Genomic DNA, 13,119 nt, shown 5'->3' with positions numbered 1-13,119 from the left:
ACCCGCGAACCTGAGAACCCGTTTACCCGACCCAACCCATTTATTAAATGGGTTGGCGGGTCGTGTCGGGTTACCCGTTTATTAAACGGGTCAGGTTCGTGTTTGCCACAGCTGACCCGTTTAATAAACGGGTCGGGTTCGGGTTGAGGTATGCTGACCCGCCAACCCGTCGGGTCGACCCGCCAACCCGACACGATTGCCACCCCTAGTCTCACCAGTACTGACCCCATTTTATGGGGATACAGGTGTTGCTTCTAGGCATGCGATGGAGTTCGATGTGCGGCAGAGGACATGAACTCACTCTTCTAAAACCTCAAGATCTTGGCAGTGTTTTTGTAAAGGGAATGGTTGTACTATTTGTAAATTGTGAATAATAAAAGTTGTTTCAAATCATGTTGTTTCACCTTGTGATCCGCCCAAAGCTTTCCACTTGCTTTCCCTTTTAGCACTTCCGCATTTGCACAAATGTTTTCAAAAAAAAAAAAAGTTTACCCTAAATCCAAAGAATTTTCAAAGTCAGGAATTCTGGGGCATTGCAAATCGAGTAGAAGAAATCTGCGTGTTTTCGATTAGAAGAGGCATTTTTATCAAAAAGGTAGGTGGATTTATACTTCTCTTGCAAAAACAGAACCTGTAGCATAAATTTCACTATTTTTTCACAAGAATAGATTCTAAACAAACCCTCCCATGCATGAGTTTGTCTTAGGGCCATTGAAAGATGAAAAAAGGAAGGCTTTTTTAAGAGAAAACCTCTTTCAAAAACATGTTTTGCTCAAGTAATTGTTATACATAGTAATACCTATCACAGTAATCGCTATCAAAAAAATTGCTATACATAGTAATTGCTAACACATTAAATTGTGACATACATGACATATTTATGTATCTTGGTCGCACTTTTCTCCTCTTCAACCCATCCCTCCAACCTATGCCTTTCTTGTTGCTCCATTGCCTTCCACTACTTTTCTACTACTACCGCCCCTCGCTCCATCATCTATGTCGTCTGCTTTTCAATTTCTTTCTTCCTTCTCTTCCTTATACTTTTCTCTTTCCCTTTCCTCATCTTCCTCCTCCTGCTTGTTCCTTTCTCTTTCCTTCTCTTTCTCATCCTCATTCTCCTTCCTTTGCCTTTCCTTCTCTTTCTCATCTTCATTCTTCTTCATTTGCTTTTTCTTCTCTTTCTAAGCCTCTTTTTCCTTCCTTTGCCTTTCTTTCCCTCATCCCGATGCTTCTTCCTTTCCTTCTCTTCCTCCTTCTTCTTCAATTGCCTTTCCATCACCTCCTCCTCCTACTTATTCTTTTTTTGCCTCTCCCTCTCCTCCGCCTACTTCATTTCCCTTATCCTCTTTCGCTGTGTTGCACGCTCTTTGATCATCTTTTGCCTTTCCCTCTCAAACCCCTCCTCTTTATTCTTCAATTGTCTTTTCCTCCCCTCTCATCCTCCTCATTCTTTTTTTGCCTTTCCCTCTCCTCTGCCTTCTTCATTTGCCTTTGCTTTTCATTCTCCTCCTTATTCCTTTGTTTTTTCTTCTCTTCATCATCCTTCTTCTTCATCTTTAGTTCTTCATCATTCTTTCTTTGATCTTCAGCCTCAATATCTGATGGATAATCCTCTGCATAATACAATTTCAATGCTTTGTCCCTGTCTTTATCATTCTCAATCTTCATTATATTTTGGTACCTTTCAAAATGCTCAGATAGATGGGACTGGCGGACAACTTCTCTAATACTCATCCCATAGAACACCACGGTATTTCTTCTTTGACGAGCTGCAAACATTGCTAACCTGCACAACACATTAATTTAATTGCATCATTATACGTTACAACCGCCTTCCCAAGTATATAATAATATAAATTATCCCATTTGTTAAACGATCACCAACATTACAAATCGTCACAATATTTGGCTTCATAAGTAAACATCGTTGTAAGATTTAGCAAACTTAAGTACAAATCAAGCTATCTTCATAAATACACATCAATATTGCTTTAAATATATAAATCGTAGCGGATTCAAACTTATAAATTGTTGTATAAATCACAACCTTCATAAGTACATATCGTTGCAATGTTTGGCCTTCGTAAGAACCAATCGTGCTAACAGTTTTTTGATGCCCATAAGGTGGATATGTACAAATTGATTTTTTTTCGTATGATAATAGGTGTTATTTAGCATGGAGACGACCACTGAATTGTAAGATTTAACATTCAGATTTACAAATCAATTTGTTTGCATAACGAAACCTTACACAAAACTCACTGAAACGATAGGAGTTTTGGTAATCCTACAGTTGAGTAAGAAACACCCAGAAGGTAGACACAACAAATGGTGGCAACGATGCTACCACTGCGCATAAAACGAAAAAGGATGCTCTAGCGATAGCAGAAGAAAGCAAAGGATGCTCCGACGGCAGCAGAAGAAAGCAAAGGATGCTCCGACGGCAATAGAAGAAGGCAAAGAATGCTCCGATGAACTTTGCTGCTTAGGGCAAAAACAAAATGTTTGGACTTTTTAAATTCTTAAGTTAAAGCTTCCTACGCAAACTTTGCTGCAAATTTTGGCGCGTTCATGATGCGTCGTTTCACTTTTCTAGATAGAGGGCAATTTTGTCCTTTTCATGAACCGACGTTTCAGTTTTCTAGATGGAGGGCATTTTTGTCTGTTCCATGAAGAGAATGGCAGTAAAGGGTACTTAAGTCTTTGCAACTAAGACACTATTTAATGGTAACACACGTGAGGATACAAGCCGCACGTGATATTATATGTGGCGCTCATTGGGACCCCAAACACAAGATGTAGCTAACGGCCGTCTTCGGGGGGGGGGGACATATAACCTGCTTCCAGGAGGGTGTTGTACCTGTGTGGCCACTGGTATTGGTATTCGTACATCCTAGGGCATGGGACATGCCAGTTTCAGATTTGACCTGATCTAGACATTACCTATTACCTATTATGTTTGATCATTTCATCCATTCATCATGGTTGTTTTCATCCTTCCATGTATTTTGTTTATATATATATATATATATATATAATGTATGGGCCACTGGAATATGAGAACTAGAGTGTGAAATGGGATTTTCAAGGTTTTTTTTGTTTGTTTTTATAAATCCGACTGTATGGCTGTGATCAACATGTTTGGTTTTAAAGGAATCATCCGATTGTGTTGCAATGCATAAGCAGAATTTTTCAAGGCTTGAAAATCAACGACTCAAAATTTTCGTAAATATTCAAGCATAAAAAAATCATGTTTTTTTTTGTCGCAAAAGCATGATTCAACAGTCGATTCTTAGCAAATAGACCACACTAAATACATCTGCAAGGTCGGATTCACAAAAACATGGGAAATGCTTAGTGCACTGGTGTGAATTTTGAAAATTGCTTTTTAAAACAATATTTTTAATAAAAACAAGTGTGAAGGCCAGACACCAAACAATAAAAACCGGCTCACACAAGTGGTGGAGTCCGGGTCGATCTCAGGGAATGAGAAATACTTGTATTCAAACACAAGCTAAACTACTCTTTATTGCCAAAATAAAAAGAATTAATTAAATAACTAACTAACTAAGAGAGTACGACCCTACGCAGAGGGCTTAACAAAATAATTAAATGGTTTTATTACAAACCCAATTAATAAAATAAAATAACACCCTAATCTAAAAAGAAAAGAAAAGGCTTCAGTGCTTCGAATCTTCTTCTCCCTTCTTGAGGTAATGTATGTTTTCTTAAACTTTTGCTTTTCTGAGGGCTCCCTAAGGGCACTTCTGAGAGTCAAAATCACTTTTCTCGCACGTTTACCCACTTCCTTGCAAAACACAAAACAAACGCGAAGCAGAAACAAGAAATCTACGAAAAATATCAACAGGACATGCCAAAAATCACAAAAATATAAATGAATAACACGAACTAACTATAATACTAATTATAACAACTACCCTAAAAGACACAATGGAAGAGCAAACTAAACGTTACCTACAACAACATAAAGAAGTTAACAGTGAACCTATACGGTGGAAACACTAAACGTTTGGAGAAATCACTCACGACTAATGAATAGGAACATGACTTACCATGAATATACTATATTTACGTGACTCTGTATGCTAATAGTACTAAGTTAGAAAACTAATCAAATTTACATCTAATGCAATGAGATGACTAATGTCTAACTACAGTGAGTGAACTAACTAGGATAATAACTAGTTAATGAAATATATGTGGACTATTAACCAAAACTTAACAACTTAATCAAATTGACAACTAAGTCTAATGCCATATGCTACTAAAAATTTAATACACTAAGATTAATGCAAACAGAATAAACGCTAAATGCAATGAGTTGTGAAACTGATATGTGGAACAACGACTAAATAACACAGAAATACCAAAGCAAAGGACGTTGATTCAAGAAAACTAAAACAATTTAAGATCCTATATGCAAAGACCGACTAATAATAATCAAAATTTTATTAACAAAAACAATGCTACACGTAAAAGACTACACCAGCTGAACAAAGAAATAAGAAAACTGTAACATGCGTCTATCACGTTGATTGTCAACAATGGTGGACAGGAACACTAACCCAATGTACTAATAAATAACGAATGCCTTTAGCAAATAATGAACTAACATGATGATGAATTAATAAAATGAATCCAGAAAAAAACTAATGCAACATTTAAACAATGACTGACTAATGCAGCTACGTCAATGCAATAAAACAAAACAGAACAACTAATGTATGCCCAGCACAGAAATCAAATAACGCTATTGTATGTCCAGCAGCGTCAATCACACGTTGTATGTGTGGTTGACGCTGTTAGGTAAACAAGTTTTTTTTTTCTACAACTTGAAACGCTGTAATTTTTCTTTTGTAAAAACCTAGACCTCTACTAGATCATGAACGACTCAAATAAACCTATGACAAAAAAAAAACATGTAGCCACTGGTTGAACAAAGTAACGACAAAAATGCAGAACATCACTAAGAAAATCTATTCTTTTCATCTACTATCTAAAACGATAAAAGAAAAATTAAAGCCAAGAACACTTTACGCTACGGAGATGGAGGAAAAGAAGTTTACCTGAGCAGCTGGATGGGTTGAGGAAAGAGCGGCCTCTCACGATCTATGCCTGTCATGCTGCACCCCTTGATGGTAGACGATGAAGAAGATGCTGGTGAAGAAAAAGGGTAGAGGAAGGGAGGAAAGACGTAGAATAAAGAAGAAGAAGAAGAAGAAGAAGAAGAAGAAGAAGAAGGAAAAAAAAAGAAACTGGCTGGAAGGAGAGAGAGAGAAAGAGAGAGAGAGAGAGGGAAAGGGGGGGCATGAGTTTCAAAGGGAGAGACCCTTTTCTTCTCTCAAACATCTAATTTATAATGTTTTAATTAGGTTTTGGGGAAAAATTTCAAAAGGAGTCTGTATATATTTCAAATATTTCAAACAACTTCATTTTTTTGAAAGTATTTTCCAAAAACTTAATTAATTTCTCAAAAAGGCTCAGAAAGGGTTCACATTGCTCAATTTAATATCTGATAAAAAACTTTGAAAACCTTCGCAAACAAGCATTTTTTAAGCAATTATTGACATGATCATGCATGAAAAATATATGATTTTATGTGTAGAAATTATGCATGATCAAATACCCCCATGCTTATCGTTTGCTAGTCCTCGAGCAAACTGAAGCAAAAACAAAAAGGATAAACTAAAAAAACCTAATTCACTTTCGTAGGAATCACGGTTGCATTTAGCGTATGCAACAAGCCCTTTAAACCCCTGGGTTACCCCAGTGGACGAGTAAGGTCTCGTGAGGGTTTACAGTGATGCTACCCACAAACATCTGTGTCAAGTATGCATAAGAATTTTAAAATACAAAGCATTAGGCCGTTAAGGAGTTCGTTTCCACAAATATTTCATGTCATTGCATCATCAAAACATGATTAGAGTCTTCTACTTGCCACCACAGAATAAAATATTTTCTTTCACTTTTCTAAATAGCATAATCATTTATGTTTCATCCTCAGAAATTCAAATATATACATATCATTATTTACTTATCCTCACTCATATGTGTTCTGCACAGGTTTTCTCAATATTTTCTTTTAAGCAATGAACTTTTCTCTTTTATGCTCTTTTCTCTTTCTTGATTTTCAATTTTCCACATTTTTCAAATTTTTTTTTTCTTCTGAGCACTATACCCAATTTCCAGTTTTTGTGACCCATGTAACGAGCTTTGGGTCAGTGACTCCCAGGCCAGACGACCTTAGGGCACCAGATACAAAGTATCCCTCAGACTTAATTGCTCGAGTCACTAGACCTTCAATTTTCTATAGTTTACGTATAGTCTACTTCTCTGTCATGTGCAATGTCAATATCTATTAGGCTCTCTATAAAGTCCATGTAACGAGCTTTCGGGTCGATGGCTCCCAAACCAGATGGCTTTAGGGCACCAGGTGTAAACACCCCTCAGGCTCTACTTGCTCGAACAAAATAGGCCACAGATATCAACGTAGACAAAAAATTGACTTCCTTCATTATCCTTTTCGACATGCAACTCAAACACTTCAACTTGTGTCTAAGCCCATCTACTAGGAAGTACGAAGATATCAATCAACTAAACGTATGCTCTTTTTCACTTTTTGAGCTCATAAATGTAATATTGTTCATTTGCTTATTTTTCAACAATAAAACTGTGCATATTCATACTTGTGATTCAAAATAGACTCTAACATGCATCTATAATCATTTCTTTGAAATCAACATAAGTAACCATGGTTTTCTAGATCCGTGTTAGAAAAAGTTTTTCGTGGGGCTTAAAAATTCTCTAAAAACGTTAGATGTTGCAAAGCAGTCATATAAGTTCAAACTCATTCCCTAAAAGCCTAATTTTAATGAGTTGACATAAAAAAATGCAAGTACAACGACATGAAAAGTTTAGGTGTGCAAACTAAACCCTCCCCCATGCTTAAATGACACTGTCCTCAGTGGCACTCCCCCATGCTTATATGAAACTAAGGGACTGCATATGAAAAACAAGATAATCGGGAGAAAAGAGCAGAAGTCACCTGACATGTAAATGCATGTCGTACGAATGCACAAGAATGGATACCTGATCTAACAATATACTCATGAGATACAAGAAAGCAAGGCAAAATAACGAAAAACCATCTATGATATTTACTAGATCCTACTAAAAATACAACATACAAACCTGTGCTCCCCCTCATGCATCCATGAGGTTAATAGCCTCAATGTCTTGCTGCACCACCATATCAGAAATGTAGGGCTTCAGTCGCTGCCCATTAACTTTGAAAATGCTACCCGTTCGAGGGTCCAAAAGATCTACCGCTCCATGTGGAAAAACTCTATGGACTATGAATGGTCCATCCCATCTAGACTTCAGCTTCCCTGGAAAAAGATGGAGACGTGAATGATAAAGCCACACCTTTTGACCAGGCTCGAACTGCTTCCTCACAATATGTTGATCATGGAAATGCTTGGTTCGAGCCTTGTATATTTTGGCACTCTCATAGGCTTCATTGCGCAACTCCTCAAGCTCACTCAACTGCAACTTCCTCTCAGCGCCAGCTTGGGCCATATCAAAATTGAACTTCTTGATAGCCCAATATGCCCTATGCTCCAATTCAACAGGAAGGTGGCATGGTTTCCCAAAAACCAATCGGTATGGGGACATGCCAATCGGAGTCTTGAAAGCAGTCCTATAGGCCCAAAGGGCATCATCAAGGCGCTGAGACCAGTCCTTGCGGTCTGGTCGGACTGTTTTTTCAAGAATCCGCTTGATCTCCCTATTGGAGACCTCGACTTGGCCACTAGTCTGTGGGTGGTAGGGTGTGGCAATCCGATGATGTACCGAGTATTTCCTAAGTAAGGAAGCTACTTGTACATTACGAAAGTGCGTACCACCATCACTAATGATCGCTCTAGGGACTCCGAACCGACTAAAAATGTTATGCTTGATAAATCGGAGCACCTCCTTATGATCATTGGTTCGGGTGGCCACGGCCTCGACCCATTTGGAGACATAATCAACCGCCACTAGAATATAAATAAATCCGAACGAAGGCGGGAAAGGACCCATAAAATCAATGCCCCACACATCAAAAATCTCAACAATCAAAATAGGAAGGAGGGGCATCATATCACGCTTGGCGATGCGTCCCGTCTGCTGACAGCGCAAGCACCTCCTACAAAAATCGTGAGCATCTCTATGCAATGTCGGCCACCAAAATCCTGACTGGAGGACCTTTGCGGCTGTCTTTCGACTAGAAAAATGACCTCCACAAGCCAAGGAATGACAGAATGATAGAATGGAGTCATACTCCTCCTCAGGAACACACCTACGAATCATCTGATCCGGGCATAATCGAAACAATTCTGGTTCCTCCCAAAAATAGTGCTTTACCTGCGAGAAAAATTGATCTCTCTCATTGCGGTTCCAGTGCGAAGGGTACTCTCCAGTCACCAAAAAGTTGATGATATGCGCGAACCAAGGCAAACGCTTGACATGAAAGAGCTGCTCATCCGGAAATGAATCATCAATCTGCCCCTGATCAGTGGATGTCTCCACTGTCAATCTGAATAAATGATCTGCTACAAGATTCTCACATCCACTCTTATCTCGAATCTCGAGATCAAATTCTTGTAACAGAAGGATCCATCGAATGAGACGCGGTTTGGCATCCTTTTTACTCATCAAATATCGTAATGCTGCATGATCTGAGTAAATGATGACCTTGGAGCCTAACAAATATGATCGAAACTTCTCAAGAGCAAAAACTACGGCTAGTAATTCCTTCTCTGTGGTGGTATAATGCATTTGCGCATCAGAGAGGGTCCTACTAGCATAATAAATCACATGAGATCGTCGCTCAATCTTCTGACCGAGAATCGCTCCAACCGCGTAATCTGACGCGTCACACATAATCTCAAATGACACTGACCACTCAGGAGATCGAAGAATAGGAGCAGTAGTCAAAGCTTCCTTCAGGGCCAAGAATGCCTTCAGATAGGCATCATCAAACACAAACGACTGATCTTTCGTTAGCAAGTTGCACAACGGTCGAGAAATCTGGCTAAAGTCCTTAATGAACCTTCTATAAAAACCTGCGTGCCCTAGAAATGATCGCACCTGCCGCACAGAGGTCGGTGGAGCTAATCTAGCAATGGTCTCTACTTTGGCCTTATCAACCTCGATTCCTTTCTCAGACATAATATGTCCAAGAACAATCCCTTGTCTCACCATGAAATGACTCTTTTCCCAACTAAGAATCAGATTTGTCTCCCTACAACATTGAAGCACACGAGATAACTTTTGGATACAATCGTCAAATGAAGAGCCATAGACCGAGAAATCGTCCATGAAAATCTCCAGGACATCATCCATCATATGTGAGAAGATCGCCATCATGCACCGCTGAAATGTAGCCGGGGCATTACAGAGCCCAAACGGCATTCTCCTATAAGCAAAAGTGCCATATGGACAGGTGAACGTCGTTTTCTCCTGGTCCTCGGGATGAACGGCCACCTGGTTGTATCTTGAATAACCATCCAGGAAACAAAAATACTGCTGGCCCGCGAGTTTCTCCAAGATCTGGTCGATGAACGGCAGAGGGAAGTGATCCTTCCTAGTTGCACTGTTCAACTTTCTATAATCTATGCATACTCGCCATCCCGTGGTAGTCCTCATGGGGACACTTTCTCCTTTTTCATTCGTCTCTACAGTGAGCCCAAACTTCTTGGGGACAACCTGGGTAGGGCTCACCCACTGACTGTCGGAGATGGGATAAATGATCCCTGCATCCAACCATTTGACTACCTCCTTCTTTACCACTTCCTTCATATGGGGATTTAGTCTCCTTTGCGCCTCTCTTGAGGGTTTAGCCCCCTCATCCATGATAATCCGATGCATGCAAAAGGAGGGATCTATCCCCTTCAAATCTGCCACCGACCATCCAATCGCCTCTTTATGCTCGTGCAAGACCTGTAAAAGCTGACACTCTTGTGTTTCAGTCAGGTCTGCGGAAATAATGACAGGGAGAGTCTGATCCTTGCCTAGGAAGGCATACTTGAGTGAGACCGGTAAGGGCTTCAACTCAAGCTCAGGCAGACTCTCTATGGATGGTCGGGCTGGCTTTTCTGCCAATTCAGGAAGCGGCTCGAAGTGCCAGGTCCAACTCAGATCACTTGTCTGACTCTCTATCGACCCATGGCCATCTTCTTTGAGTGATTCATCAACCTCCTCCTGAGGTGGATCACTCAATAACCAGGTATGCTCTGCTTCTACCAGGTCCTGAATGAAGTCGACCTCGAAAGAAGCCTCATCGCCGGCAGGTCCCATCGCCGCATGAAAAATGTTAAGCCTCATCTTCCTGTTGCCAAATGAGACATCCATCGCACCTGTGCGGCAATTAATGCACGCATTGGCAGTGGCCAGAAAGGGGCGTCCAAGAATAATGGGGGTCTGTCGCATATCATTAACTCCCTCCATATCTAAAATGATGAAGTCGACAGGGAAGTAGAAGTCCTCTACCTTGACTAACACATCTTCCAAAATCCCTCGCGGGACCTTGATTGATCTATCTGCAAGCTGCAGGGTCATAGGTGTTGGCTTCATCTCCTTTAATCCAAATTTGTCATAAAAGAAACCCGGCAAGATATTGACACTTGCCCCAAGGTCGAGCAATGCACGCTCGACAGTGATGTCTCCTATGACACACGAAATAATTGGAGTCCCTGGGTCCTTAAGCTTTGGTGGGGTTTGGTGCTGCAACACCGCACTCACCTGCTCAGTCAAGTATATCTTCTTCGGCACTTGTGACTTCAACTTTCTTTTCTGCGTACAAAGCTCCTTTAGAAACTTTGCGTATGCAGGGACTTGCTGAATGACATCAAGCAAGGGGAGGTTTATCTGAACGTGCTTGAATATCTCAAGCATCTCCTGCATATTCACTCCATGTTTGCCTAATGACTTCGGCCTCTCTAACGCCTCAGGAAAGGGGGCTTTGGGAGTATAGGACTTTGAAGGCTCAGATGGTAGAGCCCTCTCGCTTTCCTGAGGTGGGACGGTAGGGACAGACTGCTTCTCACTCGTTTTCTCTTTTTCTTCTGCAGCCTCCCTCGCTTGGTATTGCTTCCCATTCCTGAGGGTGATTACTGCTTGAGCCTGCTCTTGATGGGCATCTGTCATATGCAAGCCATGCATCGGCTCCTTACCCCTAGGGTTCACCACCGGTTGGCTAGGTAAAGCTCCCTCACTCCGCCTGCTAAGCGCCTCAGCGAGTTGTCCCATTTGCGTCTCAAGCTTCGCAATAGAATGTGTATGGGAGCTCAGATTGGCCTTGATATCTGAGAAGGCTTGCAACATCTTGTCCTCAAAAGACTGGCTGGACGAAGGCTCCTGGGACTGAGGTTGACTATAAGTAGGCTGAGCTGAAGGGTAGCTGTTTCTCTGAAATCCAGGGCGCATAACCGCCTTGTCTGGGTTGTCTTTGGGACGGGTTGGGAGGTTGGGCTTGTGGATTTCTCCATGAAAAATTGGGATGGTTCCGCCAGCCCGGGTTATATGTACTGGAATATGGATTGGGTGCAGGTCTAGCAAAACTCTGCGCCATCTGAGCTTGTTCCTGGACAAACTCAGGGTACTGTGGTGCAACGGGGCAATCAACAACATGGTGTGCAGGGCTAGCACACAACGCACACACCTGTAGGACTCGAGAGGGACCCGACAACAACTGATCCAATTTCTGGGACAGTTGGTCGACCTTGTTTTGCAACTCAATGTGCATCCCTATCTCGAATATACCAGCCTTCTTCGCGCCATCTTGCACAGGTGTGGCCCTCTCAGATCGTGAAGCAGAAGCATGGTGCATGGAGTTCTCGCTCAAGGTCTCAAAAAGGGACTTCATCTTCACTTTTAAGCATAAAAGTGCCCCCACAGGCAGCGTCAACCATTTGACGGTTCTTCTCAGTGAGACCATCATAAAAATATTGCACCAGCTGCCAACGGGGCACCTGGTGGTGGGGACACTTGCGGAGAAGATCTTTCATCCTCTCCCACGTTTCATGAAACATTTCTCCCTCGATCTGTGAAAAGCTGGTGATGGCTTTTCGATACTGGTTCGTCTTACCAATTGGGAAGTATTTCTTTAAAAACTCCCTTTGCATATGTTCCCAAGTGGTAATTTGAACTGTATCGAGGGCCTTCAGCCAATGCTTGGCTTTATCCTTAAGGGAGAAGGGGAATAACGTCAACCTTAACGCGTCATCTCCAAAATTGTTGATCCGCACCGTAGAGCAGATCTCGAGAAATTCGTCGAGATGACGGTATGGGTCTTCGTTGCTAAGGCCATAAAAGGAGGGTAACATCTGGATGACACTGGCCTTGATTTCAAAATGGTTCGCTCCCACATCAGGTCTTGTGATGCAGGAGGCAGGAGTGTATGTGTTGGGCATGAAGTACTCCCTAAGAGGACGGATCAACTGCTGATCTTCAGCCATGGGGCTGGATTGATGGGCTCTCCTAAAGAAAGATTCGGGATCCTCAACAAATTCGGCAAGCTCAGGTTCAAGCGAACGTCGCCCGTGCATGCACCAAAGGGTAGACCGGTGCAGCAACCGTCCTAAATTGGGTTTTTCTACCTAACTAACGCGCTAGCGGCCAAACCACACAAAGCGAGTAACACAAACAATTACTGAAAACAAGAAATAAACAAGCACCACGCAGTTGCACTCAGTAGAGAATTTACAAAAATGAAATCTATGTGCACGGTACCAATCGTACACAGTCACTTCTAAGGGGATCCTAATGGGTGAGCTGTGCAGAAAAGTAAGCTTGTCTCTACGGTATGCACACACGTGGTTCTAAGCCTAAATGCGAAAAGCAAACTAAACAATCCTAATTAAAGAACTGAATTAAACTAACAACCTATAAATACGAGAACAAACACAAGGCAATAAAGTGAATACTAGTATTTCGCCGTTCCCCGGCAACGGCGCCAAAATTTGGTGTGAATTTTGAAAACTGCTTTTTAAAACAATATTTTTAATAAAAACAAGTGTGAAGGCCAGACACCAAATAATAAAAATCGGCTCACACAAG

Source organism: Nuphar pumila, chromosome 6, assembly GCF_984573655.1.
Source record: "Nuphar pumila chromosome 6, dmNupPumi1.hap1.1, whole genome shotgun sequence".
Taxonomy (NCBI): domain Eukaryota; kingdom Viridiplantae; phylum Streptophyta; class Magnoliopsida; order Nymphaeales; family Nymphaeaceae; genus Nuphar; species Nuphar pumila.
Note: the sequence above shows the minus strand (reverse complement) of the source record.